The sequence below is a fragment of the Chiloscyllium plagiosum genome, unplaced genomic scaffold, assembly GCF_037043375.1.
Source record: "Chiloscyllium plagiosum isolate Xiang-an unplaced genomic scaffold, Cpla_swu_hap1 HiC_scaffold_40, whole genome shotgun sequence".
In the NCBI taxonomy this organism is placed as follows: domain Eukaryota; kingdom Metazoa; phylum Chordata; class Chondrichthyes; order Orectolobiformes; family Hemiscylliidae; genus Chiloscyllium; species Chiloscyllium plagiosum.
The window spans coordinates 19,227,174-19,250,187 of NW_028270178.1; the positions used below are offsets into that span (position 1 = coordinate 19,227,174).

At 40.9% G+C, this 23,014-nt stretch overlaps 1 pseudogene; it reads right to left on the reverse strand.

The window, feature by feature from the left end:
* Positions 1 to 20,779: 20,779 nt before the first annotated feature.
* On the reverse strand, positions 20,780 to 22,523 carry LOC148138372 (NACHT, LRR and PYD domains-containing protein 6-like; annotated as a pseudogene).
* Positions 22,524 to 23,014: the final 491 nt, after the last annotated feature.

Genomic DNA, 23,014 nt, shown 5'->3' on the forward strand with positions numbered 1-23,014 from the left:
TCAACTTTCAGAAAATTTAAACTCTTTTATTGAACATGAAGCTTTCTTTTAAACAAAATGAACTGTCAGCACAGGATGTGGTTCACGACAACACCATGATCAGTGTGATCGATTTGTGAGGCAAAAGGAGGAAGTAATTACTCTGCATATTGTTTACAAATGTATCAGTAAAGATTTGAAACCTGAAATTTGATACAAATTAACGAGATCTATTAACATGCGTTTGTTTATTTCCAATAAGTATATATGTCATTGCAGAGACATAAAACGGTTGCAATTCAATTCCCTTAAATTCACTTGCAATACAGAGGATAAATTCAGAAAAATTAAGTTCTGAATGGCAACCAATTTCACATATTTATACAATGTAAGAACTTTCTTCAAAGTTTCAAAATTCATAAATAGAATTCATGCTGCTGTGAAGATAAAAAGAAATACAAGTATGGAATCCACAATGCAGACTGATGCTCCCTGACGCAGTTGAACGTTAGAATTTATGAACGGGGACACACTGTTGAGTTGGATGCGAATGCGATTCAGCTTTGAAGCTATAATTGTATGATTTATGCAATTCTACAACAAGGCATTTGATAAGGATTAACACGGTAGTCTCAGGAAGTATGAGTTACAGGCTGATTTGGCTCTCTGGATTCAGAATTGGTTAGCTGACAGAAGGCAGAGAGTGGTTGTATATGGAAAGCATTCTGCGTTGAGAATCGTGTTTAGTTGTGTTCTGCAGGACTGTGGTCTTGGGGCTCTGCACTTTGTACTTTTACTAATGACTTGGTTGATGAGGTTGAGGGGTGGTTTAACAAATTTGTCGATGACACAAAGGTTGGAGGTGCGGTTGATAACATCGAGGGTTAGTGCAGGCTGCAGGGCAACATAGACAGGATGCAGAGCTGGACTGAGAATTGGCAGATAGAGTTCAACCTGGATAAATGCGAAGTGTTGCACTTTGGAAGATCGAACTTGATTGCTGAATATAGGATTAAAGACAGGATTCTTGGCAGTATGGAGGAACATTGGCATCTTGGTGTTCAAGTACATAGATTCCTCAAAGTTGCCACCCAAGTGGATAGGATTGTTAACAAAGCATATGGTGTTTTGGCCTTAATTAACAGGGGTATTGAGGTTAAGAGCCGCGAGGTCTGGCTGCAGGTCTACAAATCTCTGATGAGACCACACTTGGAATGTTGTGTCCAGTTCTGGTTACCCTATTTATACGAAAGATGCAGAGGGTTTGGAGTGGGTGCAAAGGAGGTGTACCAGGATGCTACCTGGACTGGATGGCTTTTCTTACGAGCTGAGGTTGACTGAGCTCGGACTTTCCTTTCTGGAGAGAAGGAGGAAGAGAGGTAACCTGATCGAGATGTACAAGGTAATAACAGGCATGACTAGAGTCGATAGTCAGAAACTTTGCGCCAGACCAGAATTGACCGCCACGTGGACTCATTGTTTTAAGGCATTAGCAGGAAGGTATAGAGGAATCGTCAGGCATGGTTCTTTATGCAGAGAATTGTGAGAACAAAGAATGTGTTGCCAGTGGTAGTGGTGGAAGCAGCTTCATTAGACAGTTAAGCGACTGATGGACGTGCACATGGTATCAGTGAATTGAGTAGGTTACGTTATTTTATTTTTGGTTAGGAGTAATCTTCGTAAAAACACCGTGGGCCGAAGGGCCTGTACTGTTCTGTCCGTTTCTATGTTCTATGAATGCAAATTTACAAACATATATGCTTATCGTATCCAAACTATGAACTCAAACACAATCGAGGTAATGGAATATTGGCAAAAAAATGTGCAAAAAAATGTGACAGCGTATATATTAAAGAATGTCTCCTTGCCATTGGGGGAAAAAATCAACTCCAATTAGAGTACTAATAATTATGGCAGTGACAACATTATTTTTTGAAAATATATAGTGTGAATAGTGTGCTGGGAAAGCAAGGTAAAATAAAAATATTTGCTGAAGTCGTTGCTTACAAATAGTCCCGAAATCATTGATACCAAAATACGTGTACGGAAATGTTTACTAAATCGATTGTGGTGGATTGATTAATTTTGGATAAATAAGAGCAATAACTACAGGGACATATATAGCTTCCAGTTCTATTTCCGTCAGTTTATTCTTCACTTTCAAAACAAAGAATGAACTCAAGAAAAGTAAAGATTTGAATGGCAGTGAATTACACATGTTTATACTACAAAAGGACTTTTTCAAAATTACCTAGTTCACAAAAAGAAGCCACAGTCCTGTGAGATCAGAAATAAATATAAATATGGTCACCAAAGTGCATTCTGATCGTCTTTGACTCATTTGAGTTTAGAACCTAGGTACAGAAGACTGCCGCTGAGCCTATTGAGAAAATTGTTTAGTTTTGACATTGCAATTTCGTGATTTGTGAAATCCTTTAGACTGAAAGTAATTTCATAAACATATTATGACAGCTTCAGAAAGATGAACCCAAACAACCTTGACAGATTTGAATAGACACGTAAAATGTATTGTGAAAGGTAAGTGTCAAAACATAAGTTGATGAATATCTTCTCCACATTTTACAACGAAAATAACCCGGAATCAGAGGTTTTTATTTAAACAAACGTGACAGTCAGTACGTTCCATTCTACAAAAAGATAGTGTGATTAGTGTGCCGGAATAAAAAGGGAAGATAAAAATAATTTCTGAAATTATTGCCTACAAATATTTCAGAAAACATTGAAGCGAGAAACTTGAAAAACACAGTTATCTAAAACTATTGAGATAGTAGGATTAATTTTGGATAAGTGTGAGAGCATTGTCAGTGGGGATATACATTGTTTGTCATTCAAGTACTTTTGAGATCATTTTTCACTTTCACAGCAGACAATAAGAGCAGGAAGTAAAATGTCGTCTGGGAAATCAATGTCATTGAGGCTACATAAGCAAAAATTGCATACATTCTGATGATTTCACGAAAATATAAAGACCAGCAAATATTCATGAAATAGATTGGGAAAGCTATGAAAAGAGATCATTAAAGGAAACTTGCCAGTGACGTCAAAATGACAAGACATTTTCTATTTGCGTATCGCAAGATCATTTATGATGAGTCCGGGTAAAATGCAGACCTGTTGACATTACCACAGTTCAATATTTACAGTCAAACGTAATTTTGTAAAATATTAAATGGTTTTCTCCTTGTTTTTATCATTCAGGATGATAAAAGTAGATCAAACTAATCAGCACCAAGAGGAAGTTATCAATTCAGGGACAATTACAAAATTTAAAAGACTTTTGGACAGGTTCATGAATAGAAAAGATTCAGATGAATATTGGCAAATACAAGTGAAAGGAATTGGTTTAATTTGTGAAACAAGTTGGACTAAAGGGTCTGTTTAAGTGATGTTCGATGATATGACTCTGTTAATCGAAGAAGTAAAAACAATGACTGCAGATGCTGGAAACCAGATGCTGGATTAGTGGTGCTGGAACAGCACAGCAGTTCAGGCAGCATCCAAGGAGCTTCGAAATCTGTTAATCGAAGGTCAGGTCTGTGTAGCATTTTATTTATCTATCTCTAATGCCAGATAACGAAAGTGTCACCTTTTAACTTAATTTTATGTGTGCAAGTGAAGCTTAATTATGGTCTGTTCGAGCATTAGGTATTGAAATGCAAATCCAAACGCTAGAAGGCATTTTGAGAGGAAACACCAAACAACATTAGCTCAACGAGAGGAAGGAGCGGATAAAGAGCAATGAATGATTATTACATTAAACTGTGACATACCTTTGGTTTCCAACGCAATCAGGTTTTTTTTCACATTATTTTTAAGTTATCTATATGGTGTTGAAATTTCTGGATGGATTTCAGAAAATCGAAACCAGTACAAACAGGACATTAACTGATCATGAATGAGAAAGCATTTGTCTGTAAGACTTGCTTGAGCCAATTTAGTGGCACAGTACCAAATACAACAAAGCCTGAATTGTTTTAGATAATGCATTGAGGGATGTTTTCAAGGGTCAAGGAGTTATCAATGTATGACTGGACTTTAAACGTTTTACATAAATGGAGCAATCTCGTTGTAAAGATAAGGTCACCAAAGTCCTCTCAAGTGAGGGACGGCACGGTGGTTCAATGATTAGCACTGCTGCCTCACATTCCAGCCTTGGGCGACTGTCTGCTTGGAATTTTCACATTCTCCCCATGTCTGCCTAAGTTTACTCCGGGTAATCTGCTTTCCTCCCATAATCCAAAGATGTGAAGGTTAGCTGAATTAGTCATGCTAAATTGCTCATAATGTTCAGGCATTTGTGGGTAAGGTACATTAGTTGAGGATAAATATTGTTAATAGTTATGGATGCGTTACTCTTTGGAGCATCGATGTGGCCTTGTTTGGTGGAATGGCCTGTTTCCACACTGCAGGGATTCTATTGTATTTTATTCAGAGCATTGACTAGTGTTGATTTGACCAGAAGATCACTGCATTTCTGGCAAGACGAAAGTTTAAGAAAGAGAGCCCTGCAATGCTAACGTGAGCTGGTGTGATTATATAATGGTGACATCACTAACTGTTCAGCAATCCACCTTACCTCACTGATTTGATTCATAGGTCAAGACTTCACAACATCAGGGAGAATATATCATCAAGAGAAACAGAAAGTGATTGACAATCTAAACCATTCTGTCACCATCTCAAAGAATCGTAGTCACAGTAATGTACAGCACAGAAACAAGCCCTTCTGTCCAACCCGTCCATGCCAACTAGATATCCCAACCCAATCTAGTCCCACCTGTCAGCATATGGCCCATATCCCTTCAAACTCTTCCTAATCATATACGCATCCAAATGCCTCTTAAATGTTCAATTATACCAGCCTTCACCACTTCCTCTGGCAGCTCATTCCATACACGTACCACCCCCTGTGTGAAAAAGTTGCTCCTTATGTCTCTTTTATATTTTTCCCCTCTTACCCTAAACATATGCCCTCTAGTTCTGGACTCCCCAACCCCAGGGAAAAAGACTTTGTCTCCTTACCCTACCCATGCCGCTCATAATTTTGTACACCTGTATAAGTTCACCCCTCAGCCTCCGACCGTCCAGGGAAAACGGCCCCAGCCTGTTCAGCCTCTCTCTAGAGCTGAAATGCTCTAACCCTAGCAACATTCTTGTAAATTTGTTCTGAACCCTTTCAAGTTTGACCACATCTTTCCGCTAGGAAGGAGAGCAGAACTTTCTGAATAAGTAATTCCAGTGCTATTCAAAAAATAGATGTTGGACTAATTAGTCTATAGTTACCCACCTTTAGTCTCCCTCCCTTTTTGAATGGAGTTGTCATATAAACAGTTCACCTATCGACTGTTACTTTTGAAGAATTGAAGGAATAGAATCAAAACATTCATTATCTCCATTGTTCTCTAATTGTGGATCCAAAATCTTATTGCCAGCTTTTATATTCCTTACTGATATGTCCTCATCATTTAATTTATTTCTCATTTACCTTTTTTATGGTCTCCTTTGATGGAATCTAAATTTATTTCAGCCTTCAGGGCTAACACTAAGTCTTGCCTCCTTACATTTTTGTTTTCTTTGAATTTAATGCATTCCTTAATTTAAGAAACATAAGATATTTCCTTCCCTGGTCAAGTCCCTGCTCACATTTATCCGCGAGTCCTCTGACTCTTTCCTCCAAGAACAGAATTTCCCGTTTTCAGGCTCATACGCCTCCTCTTTCCCACGGATACGCAATCCCCTTTACACAATATTCCCCACCAGGATGGTCTCCGGGTTATCCTCTTCTGGCTGGAGCAAAGGCCTGAACAGCCTCACGCCACAACACCTTCTTCCACTTGGTCAAGCTCAGCCAAGCTCTTTTTTAACACCTCACATTTTCTTCAGCTCAGAGGGGTGGCCATGTGGACTCCTTTGGGTCCCAGTTATGCTGGTCCCTTCTTTCTCTGATATGTTGATAATATTATGAGTGCTGCTTTCCTCTCTTGACTGGAATTGGAAATATTCATGGATTTCACTTCCAACTTCCAACCAGCCCTCGGTTTCACATGGATTATCCATGACTACCCCTTCCCTTCTTCAACATCTTTGTTTCTATTTCTGGGGATCGACTGGCCACTAATGTCCATTGTAAACCCACCAACTCTCACAGACCCCTGGACTATACACCTTCGCACGCTACTTCCTGTAAAGAATCCACTCCATTCACCCAGTTCCTCCAGCTCCATTCCATATGTTCTGATGAAGCCAAATTCAACTAGGAAAGTCTCTGAAACGTCCACATTCTTCCTGAAACGTGGATTAACCAGCATTGTCGTTGACTTAACTGGATCCGACCCATTTCCAATTCTTCAGCCCTTACCCTTTTCTTCCAGCGTTCCCCTTGTCCTTATTTTAACATCCCACCAGCATTCACATCAAGAAGATTATCAGCTGCCATTTCTGCCAACTGCAGCAAGATGACACCTCCAGACGCATATTCCCTTCCTTCCCTGGTGCAGCTTTACTGGAACACTTACTCTGGGACACCTTGGTCTACTATTCCTTCACTCCTAACACCCCTCCACAGCCCCATCGTACCTTCCACCGCAAATTTAAATGCACCATCCTCAGGATCCAAAAATCCAAGCATACATTTCAGTTGAATCAGCACGTTACCTGCACTTTCCACAATCTAGTCCACTGTATTCGCTGCTCACAATGTGACCTCTTCTACTTTTGGCAAAATGAAGCGTAGACTGTGTGACCGCTTCACAGAACACCTACGTTCTGCCCCCAAAATAGACCTTAAACTTCCTGTTGCCTGGCACTTTAATAAACCATTCTGTTCCCTGGCAAATATTGCTGTCTCAGGCTTGTTGCAGTGCTCCAGCAAAGCTAAACACAAGTTGGAATAACAAAACCTCATTTTCCCCTTGGGGTCCCTTTAGCCCTCTGGACCCCATATCGAGTTAAATAATTTTAGAGCCTGAACTCTATCACTTCCTAGCTCCCTATCCAACACACCAGTCCTTGTTATCACATAGGTAAAAACAATGACTGCAGATGCTGGAAACCAGATTCTGGATTAATGGTGTTGGAAGAGCACAGGAGTTCAGGCAGCATCCAAAGTGCAGCGAAATCGACGTTTCGGGCAAAAGCACTTCATCAGGAATGAAGGCAGTGAGCCTGAAGCGTGGTGAGATGAGCTAGAGGAGGGTGGGGGTGTGGCGAAAGTAGCATAGAGTACAATGGGTGTGTGGGGGATGAAGGTGATAGGTCAGGGAGGAGAGGGTGGAGTGGATAGGTGTAAAAGGAGCTATGCAGGTAGGACATGTCCGGACAAGTCATGGGAACAGTGCTGAGCTGGAAGTTTGGAACTAGGGTGAGGTGGGGGAACATTACACAAGACATATCATTAGCGACTAACTGTCTTCATTCACAGCTATTCGCCATCACAGACAAATCATCACCCGCTCCTTTATCTGTCCAACTATTCTTCTCTCTCTTTGGGTTCTACCCCTGCCAATCATTTACTTCTTACCTCCCTGCCCACTCTATCTTCTACATATAAATCAAATTTTCTAGCTACCATCAGTTCTGACGAAAGGTCAAGGAACTAAAACATTAACTCTGATTTCTCTTCACAGATGCCACCAGACATACTGAGCTTTTCTTGCAACTTCTATCTTTGTACACTATGTAACATCCTTGGTGAACCCCAGTTTGTTTATTCCTCTGTTAGAATCTTTTCACTTTCATGGAATGCATTTTTGAAGAAAATCAGAATTACCTCCTTAAATATTTCGCATTGCTTGCTTCATATCCGCCCAGTTCATTGTAGACACCTCTATGCTCCTTTCATTATAATTTCCTTTATTTACGTCAAACATTATTTTTTCCAAACCAAGATTCTTACAGATCAAGTGAATATTAAATTATGTCATGTTGCAATCATTTCTTCCTTGGAGATCTTTTCCTCTGAGGACTTTTTTACTTGTCTCATTTGCTGTTACCAGGAATAAGATAGCTGTCTCCCTGGTTGGCTCCATGGCATATTGCTCGAGGAAATGTTCTTTTATTATTCATATATGGGATATGGGAGTCACCGGCTAGGCCAGCATTTATTGTCCAAATTAAGAGTCATAGAAACGTACAGTACAGAAACTGACCGGTTGGTCCATCTCATCCATGCTGAATAGATACCCTAAATGATTCTCGTCCCATTTGCCAGGACTTGGCTCATATCACTTTAAAACCTTCGTATTCCTATGCCCACCCAGATTCCTTTTGAATGTTGCAAATATACCAGCTGCTACCATTTCCTCTGCCATCACATTTCATGCATGCACTTTCTGCGTGAAAAAGTTGTCCCTTAGGTGCCTTTTAAATCTCATACCCCCACTCACACTAAACTTATGCCCTGCAGTCTCGATTCCCCATCACACGGAAAAGACCTAGTCTGTTTACCCTCTCAATGTCCTGCATGTTTATAACCCTCTATAAAGTTACCCCTCAGCCTCAACCGCATTGTTGTTAGTCTGGAGTCACATGTAGACCAGACAAGGTATGGAAAGCAGATTTCCTTCTCTAAAGGACATTAGTTAACTAGATGTTTTTTTTCCCAATCAGTAATTGTCATCATTAGACTCCTATTTGAAGACTATTGTTAAATTCAAGCTCCAACACATACATTCGAAAACCAGCTTCCCAGAATATAACCAAGTCCCTGGATTAATCATCTCATGGTAAACCAATAGGCAATTATCTGCCCTGAATGCACGATCTCCAATGCTGACAATGGTGACTGATAGATTCGTGAAAAGATGCATGAACATGAAAGTATATACATGGTGAAAAGGAGTAGGTCGACAGTATGGGATAAATGAATTGAGAATAGGAGAAGTAATAGCCTAAAATTAAAATGGATGAATTAATAAAATAGAAAACATTGAAAGTAAGAACGTTTTCATAATTACTTGCTATTTTGCAAATCCAATCTTTTTTCAATGCATGCCCTGGGTCAGGCAAAACATCCTGCAACACAGAACACCACAGTCTCGCACTGTTGAGGTATATTCCTTCTTGTATTCTTCTTGTCAAGATTAATAATTTCATATTTTCCCACACTTTGTTTCATTTCTTCAAATCTTTAGCAACTGATTAACCTATTTATGTACCATTCTTGTCTCCTCTTCATCAGTTCCATTCTACCCTGCCTTGGCGTCATCAGCAAATTTAACAAAAGCTATTTGAGGTCCTTTCCTCTATGTCACATGTATAAATTGTAAACAACTGTTTCCATGTTGTACATCTCACTGACTCTACAACTGAGTAGCAAGCATCAATATCAGCAGCTAACCTCTCATAACCTGCCATGAATTAATTACCACTTTTAATTATTGTCTGTTTCCTGTTAAGTGGCCAATTTTCAAACTATATTAATGTTACACTGGCACTATAATCATTTACTTTCTGCAAGAATCTTCATGTGACATGCAATCAAATAGCTTCCAGACATCTAAGCACATCCACCAGTTTCCCATAAACTATGTCACATTACTTTGTCATAAAATTCCAATGAATTATTTGAAAAAAATCCCTTTCACAAAACAGTTTTGACTCTGCCCAGATATCTCTCCATTTCCTATCATAAACTCACATCTTTGAAATAAACTGTAATAACATGTTCTCTCTCAGTGATGGTAAAATCACTGAAGAGCCTGTTCTGCGCTGGTTACATTCTACTGCTGAATTCAGTTTCCAATTGTACAATTTAATGAACTTTATAATACCAAAACCATTTATTTACGCAAATCACGAGTCATTTTTTTAATGCCACAGGTAGGTTCCATAGGAACCCTGGATTGTAAACCATATCTTCAAACTGCTCAGTCACATATTCTTGATGATTTTATTTTTGTTTTATTCTCTTGAATCCCAATTTCCTGTAATTACTGAGGTGCAGCTATCTTCAGAATCTTCTGTGCTGTGAAGACCAATACAAACTTGAATTAATTTACTGTCTGTGTTTTTTTAGCATGAATAAGCTCACAAATTAACTTTTTAGAGGAGCAGATTGAGAATGAAGACTTGTATGCTTTGTATTATCAGAAAGAAGCAGGCAATTTTCATGCATTGTGCTGATGTTTGAAAGTTATTTAATTTAACTTCTCTGCAAAGCTGGTGACTTAACATTTGTAATGTCTGGTCTATCTGGAAGTATGTGAACATGTAATTTAAACATTCCTTGATTGTAAAAGATGGAATTGCAATTAATTTATTTTCTTGTTATCTCATTTACAGAAAAAGTTCTAGCAGCTCCTAAACCTTAAGTCATGCTGCCTAAGCCAAAATCCTGAAGTGACCTGAATATACAAATGTCCTTTTGTGCATGGCATTTACAGCTCGAATTCTGCATTGTACATTAATGTGTAATTTCCTTGGCCTAGAGAGAGATAAATCAGTGAAAGTAGGAGAACTGATTTTGTCCAATGTGTTAAATGGCATCCAACATTAGGACTACCTGAAATAAACGTCAAATATAAATGCATCCATTCTTTTTTGAGAAATTTCTGTATTGACGATGAAATTGTCAATAATTTGTTGATGCTCCAGCTTCACGCTCAAAATTGCTTGTAGCATTCATTTTGATTATCATCTGTGTGCACAGCACAGTCAGTAAATTGAACTCCTGTGTGTGTGTTACCTTATCTGTGTTGTTTGACGAACTTTACTAATAGCACATCCCAATGGCTACACCAGCACAGAACCGCCAAACCTGAAATCAAACATCAGCCAGAAACAAAAAGTGAAATTGCTGCAGAAACTCAGCACATCTGGCAACATCTTTGGAGAAAAAGCAGAGTTAACATTTCGTGTCCAGTGACCCTTCTTCAGAATGCAGCTAAATGCCTTCTGCCTTCGTGTTTCTTGATACAGATTTATATCCACACATCAGTTCGCATCTTAGGTTGAAAAGTCGTTTCTAGTTTGCATTTCCCACAGTTCTTCGGGCAAATATTTCAATAGCACAGTTTCTCTCTGTCACTCATTTTTCCCCCTTCTGTTTCTGTCAGTCAGTTTTGCCACTATCGTTATCGATAATGGCTCAAAACACCATAAAATACAGTTCTGCAAGACAGCATAAAATACAGTACTGTTGAACTATTTTGCAACCTGGAGGTTCCAATACTCTGAATGCTTGGCGCTAGTAGAAACACTTTACAGTGTCTATTCAGCAGATAACTCAGAACTACGTATAGGACGTCACCAAAGGCCATATAAGGGAGCAAGGGATTTATGAGTAAATGGTTGCTTAAGTTATACAGTATTTGTAATAGGACAGTGAAATATTACCTTAATAACTTGATTTACGAAGATTACATCAAGTCAGGAAAAGTAAAGCTGTAAACTGTTCTCTATAGAGGAAAAGGCTTCAGAAATGTACAGCTGAAAAGATATGAGAAATCCTCATTCAGAATGCTGTTAAGATTAAGATTCCAGTTCATGTGGTCGTTATGAAGGGAAATGCCATCTTAGCATTCATTGGGTAATATGCAAGAGCAGGGATGCTGAAACTGCATAAGCTCGATCGTATATGTGACCCATTTTGAGCCCCATATTTTAGGAAGGAATTGCTAATATTGGAGAGGGATCAGAGGATGTTCACAAGAATGGTTCTGGGAATGAAGGACTTGTTTTGTGAGGAGAAATTGAAGTCTCTGTGTCCGTATTTGGAGTTTAGAAGTGTGAGGTGCCATCTGATTCAAACTTACAGAATACTCCCGGGGGAGTGGCTGCAGAGAAAATGTTTACACGGAAGACTAGGACCCAAAGGCAAAGCCTTAGATTGAAGGGATGACCCTTTAGAAATGAGTTGAGGAGGAATTTCTTCAGCCAGAGGATGGTGAAGCTGACGGCTGTGGAGACTAAATTATGCAGTGTATTTAAGACAGAGGTATATAGGTTCTTGAGCAGCAAGGGGATCACGCATTTTGGATTTAGATTTTATTGTCATGTGTACTCAAGTACAGGAATACAATGTAGAATGACATCATACACAGTGCCATTTTACGAACAAGTACCTAAATATGAAATCTTACAAACAAGGTGAAAGAAAGTTCAATGTTAAAGTCATTCTTAGTCCAATATTTTTTAAAAATTACAACCCTTGCTGGTATTATGTAGAAAAGTAAATAACAGGTCAATTAAACATTAGTCATTTAAAATGATTATCCACGTTAGGATTTCACTTCCTATTCGGATTCAATTTCCTCTGCTCTGGTATGTTTACTCTGCACACTCCAATAGTTCTTTTTCAGAGTCACCAGGAACACCCTACCAGGCCTACCACTCCATCTCCGAAGCAAAGCAATCCTTTCAGGGATGAATAGGAAGTCTACCTCAGTGAGGAGAGTGTCCAACAGTTTGCCCACACCACATGGAGGCAGTAAGTCCCACAGTGACGACACCGTGGGCAAATGGACATTGTGTAGTTCAATGAACTCTTAAAATGGGTGTGAACATTCCCAGTATTAACATGCTTGGTGTTGAATCTACTGCACGATGTGTTTCACATTAGCGTACCTGGCCAATATCAAAGTGGACCTCCTGTTTCTGCAGGATTGCAAGATACTGCAGCTCAGCAGTTACCACAATTGATCCCAGAGGATTTTGAACTGGTCAAGGGGAAACAATTGCTATTCCTCTGGACTGGTTATTCTGTGGCAAGGAGGTAACGTCACCATCTTCGAATTTTTTTTGTGCACGAATCTTTATTCAATTTCCACCACCAGGAAGATAGGAAAACACCCGGGTGACCAGTGACAAACAGGGCCCTTCACATCAAAGGACAGTGCTGTGTGATCAAAACAGTGAAGGGCAGGGCAGGGACTAAATCAAAATAGAGTTGGAGGGAGAAATGATGCACTCCACTCCCTGCAGCGCCCACCTCTCCCTGAACAATTCCAGGGTGTTGGTCGACACCGCATGCTCCTTCTCCAAGGACACCCGGGCTCTAACGTAACCGTGGAAGAGGAGCAGGCAGTCGGCCCTAACGACCCCCTCCACAGCCCGCTGCCTGGACCTGTTGATGGCCAGTTTGGCCAGGCCCAGGAGCAGACCCACGAGGAGGTCTTCAGACCTGCCCTCCTTCCTCCGTACCGGGTGCCCAAAGATCAGGAGCGTGGGACTGAAGTGCAGCCAAACACAGAGGAGAAGGTTTTTCAGAAAATCAAAAAGGGTGTGCAAACGCCCACACCCAATATATACATGGTCCACGGACTCCACAGCGCCACAGAACAAGCAGTTGGGCTGGGAGTCCGTGAACCACCACAATCTGCGGTTGACCATCTTCGAATTTAATGTGGCGGGAGGCGAGAGCCTATTTGCAGCATATGTTATATGCAGATTAGCTCCCCGGGACTAATAATGTGCGCCTCCCAGTGGCAAACAGTGAGCAGTTGGCTGTTCTGCCACAACTGCCACTGATGTTGGCAACTCCAGGCCAGTCATCCTGGTTGCAGACTTCAACTGCATCATTGACACAGATGGATCGTCCAGAGAGGCTGAAAGCAAACTAGACTCCACATCCAATTCCTGATGGAAACAGTTGAAGTTGCAAAAACTCCTCAATGTTTTCTGCACCCCTGCAGATGGAGCACAGGGTACATCCACCAGGTCGCGGCCAGACCGGTCTATCCGCTCAAGGATAGATTTCCTGTTTGCTTTCCGCACTTTGTCAGTCAGATCCATTGACGTCAAGCTCATGTTCTTTAGTGGCTACGGCGTCCTGCTGGCCGACTGTCACCTCCAGGATAACCATCAGGCTGAAAATGTGTTGCTGGAAAAGCGCAGCAGGTCAGGCAGCATCCAGGGAACAGGAGAATCGACGTTTCGGGCATAAGCCCTTCTTCAGGAAACTCCTGTTCCCTGGATGCTGCCTGACCTGCTGCGCTTTTCCAGCAACACGTTTTCAGCTCTGATCTCCAGCATCTGCAGACCTCAACCATCAGGCTGGCAAGGGAATGTGGAAGCTGAACGTGAAATTGTTGACTCAAGTAAGTACTGAGGAGTTCAAAAGAGATTACACTGTATAGAGAACCATGAAGTTCCTCTGTATGCACTAAAACGCAGCCATGAAGAAATGGAAGAATAGATTTCTATATGCTGCAGAATATGATGAAATTTAACACAGATATACTTTTCTGAAATCCAAAGGAAAATACAAATGGAATTAATTGGAGCAAACCACCTGGAAGAAAGTGAGGATTGCAGATGCAAGAGATGAGAATCGAAAACCATGTTGCTGGAAAACTACAGCAGGTAAGGAACAGAGAGAAGACATTTCGGACACAAGCCCTTTATCAGGAAAGTATGGAGAGCAGAAAGATAAATAGGAGGGATGTTGGGCTCAGTGGAAGGTAACTTGGAAGGAGATAGGTAGATGCATGTGGGAGTGATGGTGATAGTTTGGAGTAGAGTGTGGAGTGCTTAGGTGATAAGGAAGATGGACAGTTCAAGGATCCGGTGCCAATTTGAAGTGTTAGGTCTGGGATGAGGTGAAGGAGGGGAGATGAAGAAACTGGTGAAATTAACATTGCTGCCATATGATTGGAGTGTCCCATGGTATAAGATGAGGTGTTCTTCCTCCAGGAATCGAGTGGCTAGTGGAGGTGGCCCAGGATTTGCAAGTCTTTGGTGGAGTAGCAGGGGGAGCTGAACCCACGACATCGCGAACATCACGCAGAACTTCACTTCCATCTCCACAAAGGCAACTGAATGCATCGTATCCACCTCATGATCCCCATTGTGTCTGTCACTTATTGTGGTGACGTCACCCACGATATCACGACTACACCTAGTCCAGAGACAGTCTCCGCCACCAACTTCAACTTTACACCAGCTCCTAGCTCTCAGCCTGCCGTGTTTTAACCATTCTCCCAAATCTCTCCCTCACTGAGGATGAGTGATCAGTACGCAGTAAAAGTCTCACCTTCATACCGCTATGCTCCTAGGTCATGAAATTCCACGTGTTGCAACATTATTTTTTTCTTCTCCTGCCTCCATGCTTATGTTTTTCATCAGCGCTACCGCCCACCTTCCGCGAACCCCTTCTCCAGCCTCCAACACACTCCTTCTGTGAACCGCTTTCAATCTTTTCAACTCCAACTGCCACCGTGACATTGACCACCTAAATCTTTCTACTCCTCTCATCCAATCCAACCCTGCACTCTCGTAACACACAGCCTTCCGCTCCCTCCATTGTAACCTCCCCAATCTGTACACCGCTGAAGTCAAGGGCCCACTCTTGGACACTTCCTCCCACTACCCCCTTGACTATAAACTCACCTCCCATCACCAATCCAAGATTTCCAACTATCCACAACCATTACCTCAGGAGATCTCCCATCCACAGCTTTCAATCTCATTGTCAGGGAAACCCGCACCACACAGTTCTACGTCCTACCCAAACTTCACAAGCCTTATTGCTGTGGTGCACTGACCATCTCCGCCTGCTTCACCAAACATATTTCCTCATGGCTTGACACCATCCTGTCCCCCTCTGTCCAGGAACTCAATACATATCTTCAAGACACTACTCATGCATTCCACATCCATGAATTCTGTTTCTCAGCACCCCACGCATCATCTATACAATTTCCATGCAGTCCCTGCACACATCCAAATGCCATGATTAAGGTCTCCAAGCCACCTGTTTCTTTCTCTCCCGCTGATCCAACCTGTACCCCTCCGCCAACAGACTCGTTCAATCGGCTGAACTGATTCTCACCATCAAAAACTTCGCGTCCGAACCTTCCCACTTCCTTCAGTCCACAGGTTAGCCATGGGCACCCGCATGTAACCCCGCTATGCCTGCCTCTTCAACTGATGCATGGAACATCCCATCGTCTGCAATTACACTGACACTACTCCCCATCTTTTCCTCTGCTCCATCTATTATTTAACGATGCTACGTTCTGCTCCTGCAGGGAGGTTGAAAAGTTCATCAACATCACGAACACATTCCACCCTGACCTCAAGTTCCCATGGACCATCTACACCTTCCCTTGCCGACGCAAGATGTGAAAACCTGCGCTCACAATTCTCCCTCACCTCCGGTAAAGGCCTCAAAGGACCTTTTCACACTCGACAGAGATTTTACTGATCATTCAAACACCTCAGGCGTAGGCTGCCCCTGGTGGTGAGGTAAATACATCTTCACTTGCACTGCAACCCCAGTGCACCTTGTCGATGATTTGCCAAAGTTCAAATGCAAAGAGAAATAGAATGTTCTTTATCTCGATCATGAAAGTGAATGTTTTTGCAAAGGTGACTGCAGTTTTCTGGGTGTAATGGCTTGTTCTAAACTTTTCACAGTTGATAATTGTAAGCCTGTCAAATGTGAAGCTGACAGTGAATAAAATGGACAAAACAATGGTGACGGTGGTTAGCTTGCACAGAGGAGTGGGGGCTAATAATGAAAATGGTAGAAGTAAATCTGAAAATATGATGTAACATCACATTCATGAGCATCACCAATAGATCTGCTGTTGCCATGGCCACCATGTTGACAGAGATACATTTGGAAAGGCCATAGTTTCCTTTGAAAAGAATCACAATTGTCATCAGGTTTACTGTAGAAACAAAGAAAGAAAAACACAATTGCTCAAATACCTTGTTAAAATAATCTATCAATCGACATTTAAAAGATGCATGAGTTCAAAATGCTCACCAGGAACACCAAAGGCAGTGAGAATTGGGAATAATTTGTTTTTTTTTATCAACAGAATAACTGGATGTCCATTTTTTTTTTGATTAGAAGATAATTCTATTTTAGCTCTAATACTCTGGTTGATGAAAAAATCTGTGTTTATAGATGCTTCAATCCTACAAGTCAATCATTTAAAGTTACACTTGGTGATAACTACGATTATGCAACACATGAATTTAGGTAGGTTGTTATGTTTGATACACCCGGCTGTAGAATAAAATATACAACAGTGTTTATTCAGCAAATTACAATCCTCGTGCTGTTGCTAAACCTGTTCCTACAGGACAGCTAACAGCAGCTGCAGAGAGCCTTATCGTTACAAACTGGAGACCCTACATTCCAAGTGAGGTGATAGTTTCAGAGGCAGTGAAGTAAATCCGAACAAACCTGTGTGTAACCCGAAGCTACAATACAAATAATGAATGATGTCCTCTGATTAATGATATGTTTCACTTAGACTTGAGCTGACCATGTCCGCTTCTCAGTAACTTACACTTACAATAGGGGTCAGCATAACCCTCCAGAACATCTGGCACTCAAACTCACATCAGATCTAAGCATGCAGATCTTGTCCCACTGCTGCTATAAATCACATCTGACCATGTTTTTCCAATTGTGCTCGTGCTAAACAAATAATGAACGTGACCATTGTCTAGTACTCATGATATCCTATGCTATCCGATGTGACTGCATTTCTCAGATATGAGGAGTGTGATGCATTAACATGAGAAAGGCAAAAGTGAAAACAAATGCCAACAGACAAACAATTGCACTAAAAGTCCAAGTGAACTGCAACAATTGTTTTACGTTCCATCCTTATGTCTAAATTTTCACAAGAATAAAAGAGTCATCGAGATGTGCACCATGGAAGCTGACCCTTCCATCCAAACCATCCATGCCGACCGTATCCCAACCCAATGTAGTCCCTCCTGCAGGCACCCGGCCCATATCCCTCCAAACCCTTCCTGTTCACGTACCCAGAGTTTAGATTAGAGTGGTGCTGGAAAAGCACAGCAGTTCAAGCAGCATCTGAGGAGCAGTAAAATTGATGTTTCAGGCAAAATCCCTTCATCAGGAATACATCATCAGGAATCAGTATTCCTGATGAAGGGCTTTTGCCCAAAACGTCGATGTTACTGATCCTCAGATGCTGCCTGACCTGCTGTGCTTTTCTAGCATCATTCTAATGTAAACTCTGGTTTCCAGCATCTGCAGTCATGGTTTTTACCTTGTTCATATACCCATCCAAATGCCTCTTAAATGATGCAATTGTCCCAGCCTCCATCACTTCCTCTGGCAGCACATTCCATACATGTACCATACTCTGCGTGAAAAAGTTGCCCCTTAGGTCTCTTTAACATCTTTCCCCTTTCACCCTAAACCTATGCTCTCTCGTTCCGGACTCACTCACCCAAGGTAAAAGACTCTGTCTATTTATCCTATCCACGCTGCTCATAATTTTGCAAAACTCTATAATATAACCCCTCAGCCTCCGACGCTCCAGCAAAATAACACTAGCATATTCAACCTCTCCCTACATCTCAAATCCTCCAAAACTGACAACATCCTTGAATCTTTTCTGAACTGTTTCACGTTTCACAGCATCTTTCCTAAAGGAAGGAGACCAGAATTGCATGCAATAATCCAACAGTGGCCTACCCAATTACTTGTACAGACGCAACATGACCTCCCAACTCCTGTACTCAATACTCTGAGCAATAAAGGAAACATATCAAATGTCTTCTTGACTATCCTGTTTACCTGCAACTCCACTTTCAAGGAGCTTTGAAACTGCACTCTAAGGTCTCCTTGTTCAGCAACACTCCCTCGGACCTTACCGTTAAGTTTATAAGTCCTGCTAAGATTTGCTTTCCCAAAATGCCACACCTCACATTTATCTGAATTAAACTCCATCTGCCACTTTTCAGCCCATTGGCCCATCTGTTCCAGATCCTGTTGTAATCTGAGCTAACCTTCTTTGCTGTCCAATACACCTCCAAATTTGGTGTCATCTGCAAACTTACAAACTATAACTCTTATGTTCGCATCCAAATCATTTCTATAATGTCAAAAAGTAGAGGACTCAGCACGGATCCTTGTGGCACTCCACTGGTCACAGGCGTCCAGTCTGAAAAGCAACCCTCCACCACCACCACCCTCTGTCTTCTACCTTTGAGCCAGTTCTCTATCCAATTGGCTAGAACTCCCTTTATTCCATGAGACCTAACCTTGCTAACCAGTCTCCCATGGGGAACCTTGTAGAACGCCTTAGTGAAGTCCATATAGATCACATCTACCGCTCTTCCCTCCTCAATCTTCTTTGTTACTTCCTCAAAAACTCAATCAAGTTTGTGAGACATGATTTCCCATGCACAACGCCATCTTGACGATCCCTAATCAGACCTTGAATTTCCATTTACATGTACATCCTGTCCCTCAGGAATTCCTCCAACAACTTGCCGTCCACCGACGTCAGGCTGAATGGTCTATAGTTCCTGGCGTGTCTTTATCGCCCTTTCTAAATAGTGGCACTACGTTCGCCAGCCTCCAGCCTTCCAGCATCTCACCTGTGACTATCGATGATACACATATCTCCGCAAGAAGCCCAGCAATAATAGGAATTGAACAATCACATTTGCTGATAATGACTAAAATGGATTTTAAAATGCGTTGTTTTATATTTTGTACAGAATTACTGTCAACACTGTCTGTATTTTGCAATGCTTTTCATGCAGAATGCCAGGGAGACTTTGCACTCCCAAATCGTCCAGTTTATTCATGCTGAGACTAGTAAGGAATAATAAGAAAATATCACAGGTAAAAAATAAGTAGGAGTTCAAATATTTTGTTATTATGGTTTGGAGATTCAGAATATGAATAAAGAACATGTAATTTATGTTTAATCATATGGCTTGTATTAAATTTGTTTTGGTTTAAGAATATTACTGACCCCGAGAGATGGCTAAATCTGGATTGTAATTTCATATTTGCCATACTTTACAATAAATGATGTGCATAATGTGCTACAAAGTAAGACAGATGCACAAAGGTATTGATGTTGAAACCCAATCTGAAGTGTAAGAGGGAACAGCAAGTATTCCTTATTGATTGTCTTCGGTATTAGAAACGTTTAAAATTGGATTTCCTCATGGAATTTATTAGGAGTACTGATTCTCTTCAAATGTGTTCATGACCTAGAGTTTGGTGGTCAGGGAAAAAGAATTCTAACAAAGAATTTCCATTGATTTGTAATTCTAGAACAATAAGCATAATCTGTGAACTAGGGCCGGACCATTCAGGAGAGATGTCAGGGAGCACGTCTATACGCAAAGAGTGGTAGATATTCGTAACAATCTTCCACTAATAGCAGTGAATGTTACACCAGTTGTTATTTTTAACTCTGAGATTGATCAATTTTTGTTGAGCAAATGTACTAATGATTAAGGGTCCGAATTAGGATAATGGAGTTAGGCCACAAGTCAGCCATTGAATTGCCTACTCCTGTTCCAATATTCCTTTGATTTTCAAAACTTACCAAAATAGCAATCAGAGTCTATTCGTGTCATTGGATGCTATCGGTTAATCACAATGATTGTGGATGAAACTATGTCACAGAAAACCTCCGATCTTTTCTCATCCTATTTCCCTGAAATTGGCTATAGATTTGGATACCTTGGCAACACATTTGATCATCTTCCGAAGACTGTCTTCTTGGTAGCTTCTAGAACTCTATGCTATGCTCAATGTGCCTGAGAAAAGTGGTTAAATCAATGAATCAGGCGGGGTTTTAAGTGTTTGCAAGATTTGAATGTGTCATTGTTAAAATCTGTTTACAAGCAGATCATTGCACGAAGTGGCATTATACCGAAGGTTTGGTTGTGTTTATTGATTTCAGTCCATCATGATTCCATGAAAGTATTACAAAACACTGTCTTTAATTCATCTAACAGAGGCCATTTATAAATATTGCCCCAAATGTCTGTGCCATCACTTTATGATGTCATAATGTTATTAAATAATTGTGTTGCATTACCTGAGTACCTCACATTTCCGTAACACTGACTCCAGCTAGTGGATACCCTCATTTCCTATCCCACAATTGTCAAGATCCAGCTCCTCAATCTCCTGAACCATCATTAAGGCTTTTGATAAAACAGTACAGTCAAAGGATTGAAGATAGTATTTTGTAAATTGGAATGTCTTCACCGGAGTTAAGACATCTTTTAGCAGCATGGCATCTCCAACTTCAAAGGAGACAATACAATATTTCAAGGAGACCTTTTGGTTTCTCTCACTTTCCAAGTTGTGCACATAACTGCTGAATTTTTCTTTCAGCCAGTCTGACACATTTGAAGCTATTTCAGAGTGTAGTTCCCCCCAGTCAAAAACCATTCTGTTTCACTGAATTTGGTGATGAGAGGCCAATGAAAAAAACGGTAAAAAAATTTAAACCTGTCGTCCATGCAGTTGTACCATTCACTAAGAGTTGTTTTCACTTGGTCAACTGGTGTATTTTGACATTTAAACAGGGCAGCAACAAAATCCTTCAAAATGGGGTAAATGGAAACGTAGCCAATACCATCATTGTCTTGAATTTCCATCATAAACCCCGAGATCCAGTTGGACATAAGGAGCTGGTGCTGGTTGAATTGGCCTCTTTTAAACACAATGGCAAATTCCCCAGTAGGCCAAAATACACAATTTCAAAATCATCTCGTGAACAATAACATCTTCATAATAACCTTTTTCATAGAACAAGTGACATAAGTGAGGAGAACACTCGTACAGGTTGTGAATGCTGGTATCTGAGGTTCTTCTTTCTGCTGGGCTTCCAGTATTGAACACAGAACCGAGCAGAAGCCGGGAATATAGCACATGGTGTATAACATTTCATTCTGCTCAATATAATCCAAAAGATTTGAAGCAAGCTCTCCAGCTACACAGCAGCGCTGAAAATATTGTTTCCTGCTCTCTGCACTGAAGCCCAGGATATGGCAACTTGATTTAAGCCGACTTTCCCAAGAGTCTGCAGTTTCCATGGGGAACTTGTTCCCAACACTGAGCAGCCTTTCAGCAATTGCCATTTTCTAAGACTGCACACAATGTGGGATATTTCACACAAATGTTCAGGCCCGAAACTCTGAGATCCATCATCATTGGCACTTGGCATCTCGGTAAAATCGAGGAGTTTCTGGAAAAGATCCAAGTCATCGAATATGAACACTACTTTCACTGGTTTGTTCCACAGAAACTCTAAGTAGTTTGTAAAATTGGGAAAGAAATGTAATATCAGTTCATTTAAGCAGGTTTCCACTTCGATGGAATTCAATTGCTGCACTTTAAATGGAAAAATCACATCAATATATCGATACATTTCATCTGCTGTGCAGCCATGTATTATTTTCTGTATTGTGGTACTTTTTCCAAAACCTGACGGTCCAATGATGAAAATGGTCCCAGCGCATCCTGTCTGATTACAATGATTTCTCAGTAACCTATCTAACGGTATTTCTTCCCGATGATTTTGCTCAGCTTTCCTCCACAATTCTCCACCTGCCGTACTCCTGGTCTTCAGTGAATTGTCTGTGTGTTCCTGCTCACCCAGTGAAGGCACAATAGTTACTTTGGTATATCTTTCACTCAGTGGAAATCTCCGAATTCTTCTGTTTTCTCCTGTGATTGTTAGATTCTCGTTCTTTTTGCGAAGGTAATCTTTGTGCTGCCGTTTTATATCTAAATTAAAATATTCAGCAAGTTTACCATCACCACACATATTGGCACTATTTATCAGAATGATACAATGAAGAACATGCTAACCAATAAATTACAGAAATGTCATTCAGAAAGAAACACGTTGCAGTTGTTTTTGTGCCGATCTCTGTAATTGTGAAACTCGTGTTGCATTGCTCAACTGATTTAATCTAATTATTTCACAGAGTCAGGTACTGGAATCGTGGTAATCTTACTGGGCTAGTGATCCAGAACCCCAGCCTGTTACTGCAACCTTTATCCTGAAAACCTTTCTTGAGCAAGGCTGCAAATTTTGTTATTCTCCAAACTCTGGCCCTTGCCCTGACTCCAGGAAGGCTGAAAGTTTAAGGCCAGTGTCCCTTCAGTTCTCACTGTCACTACCTTTAATATGCCTGAATGGACTTCACCAGGTCGTGATGCCTTTTTCATGTTAACAATCAATAGTCCGTTCAACACTCCTTCCTCATCAATTTTAAATACCTCTCATGACAAAGTTAATTCCTCTGTCACAGG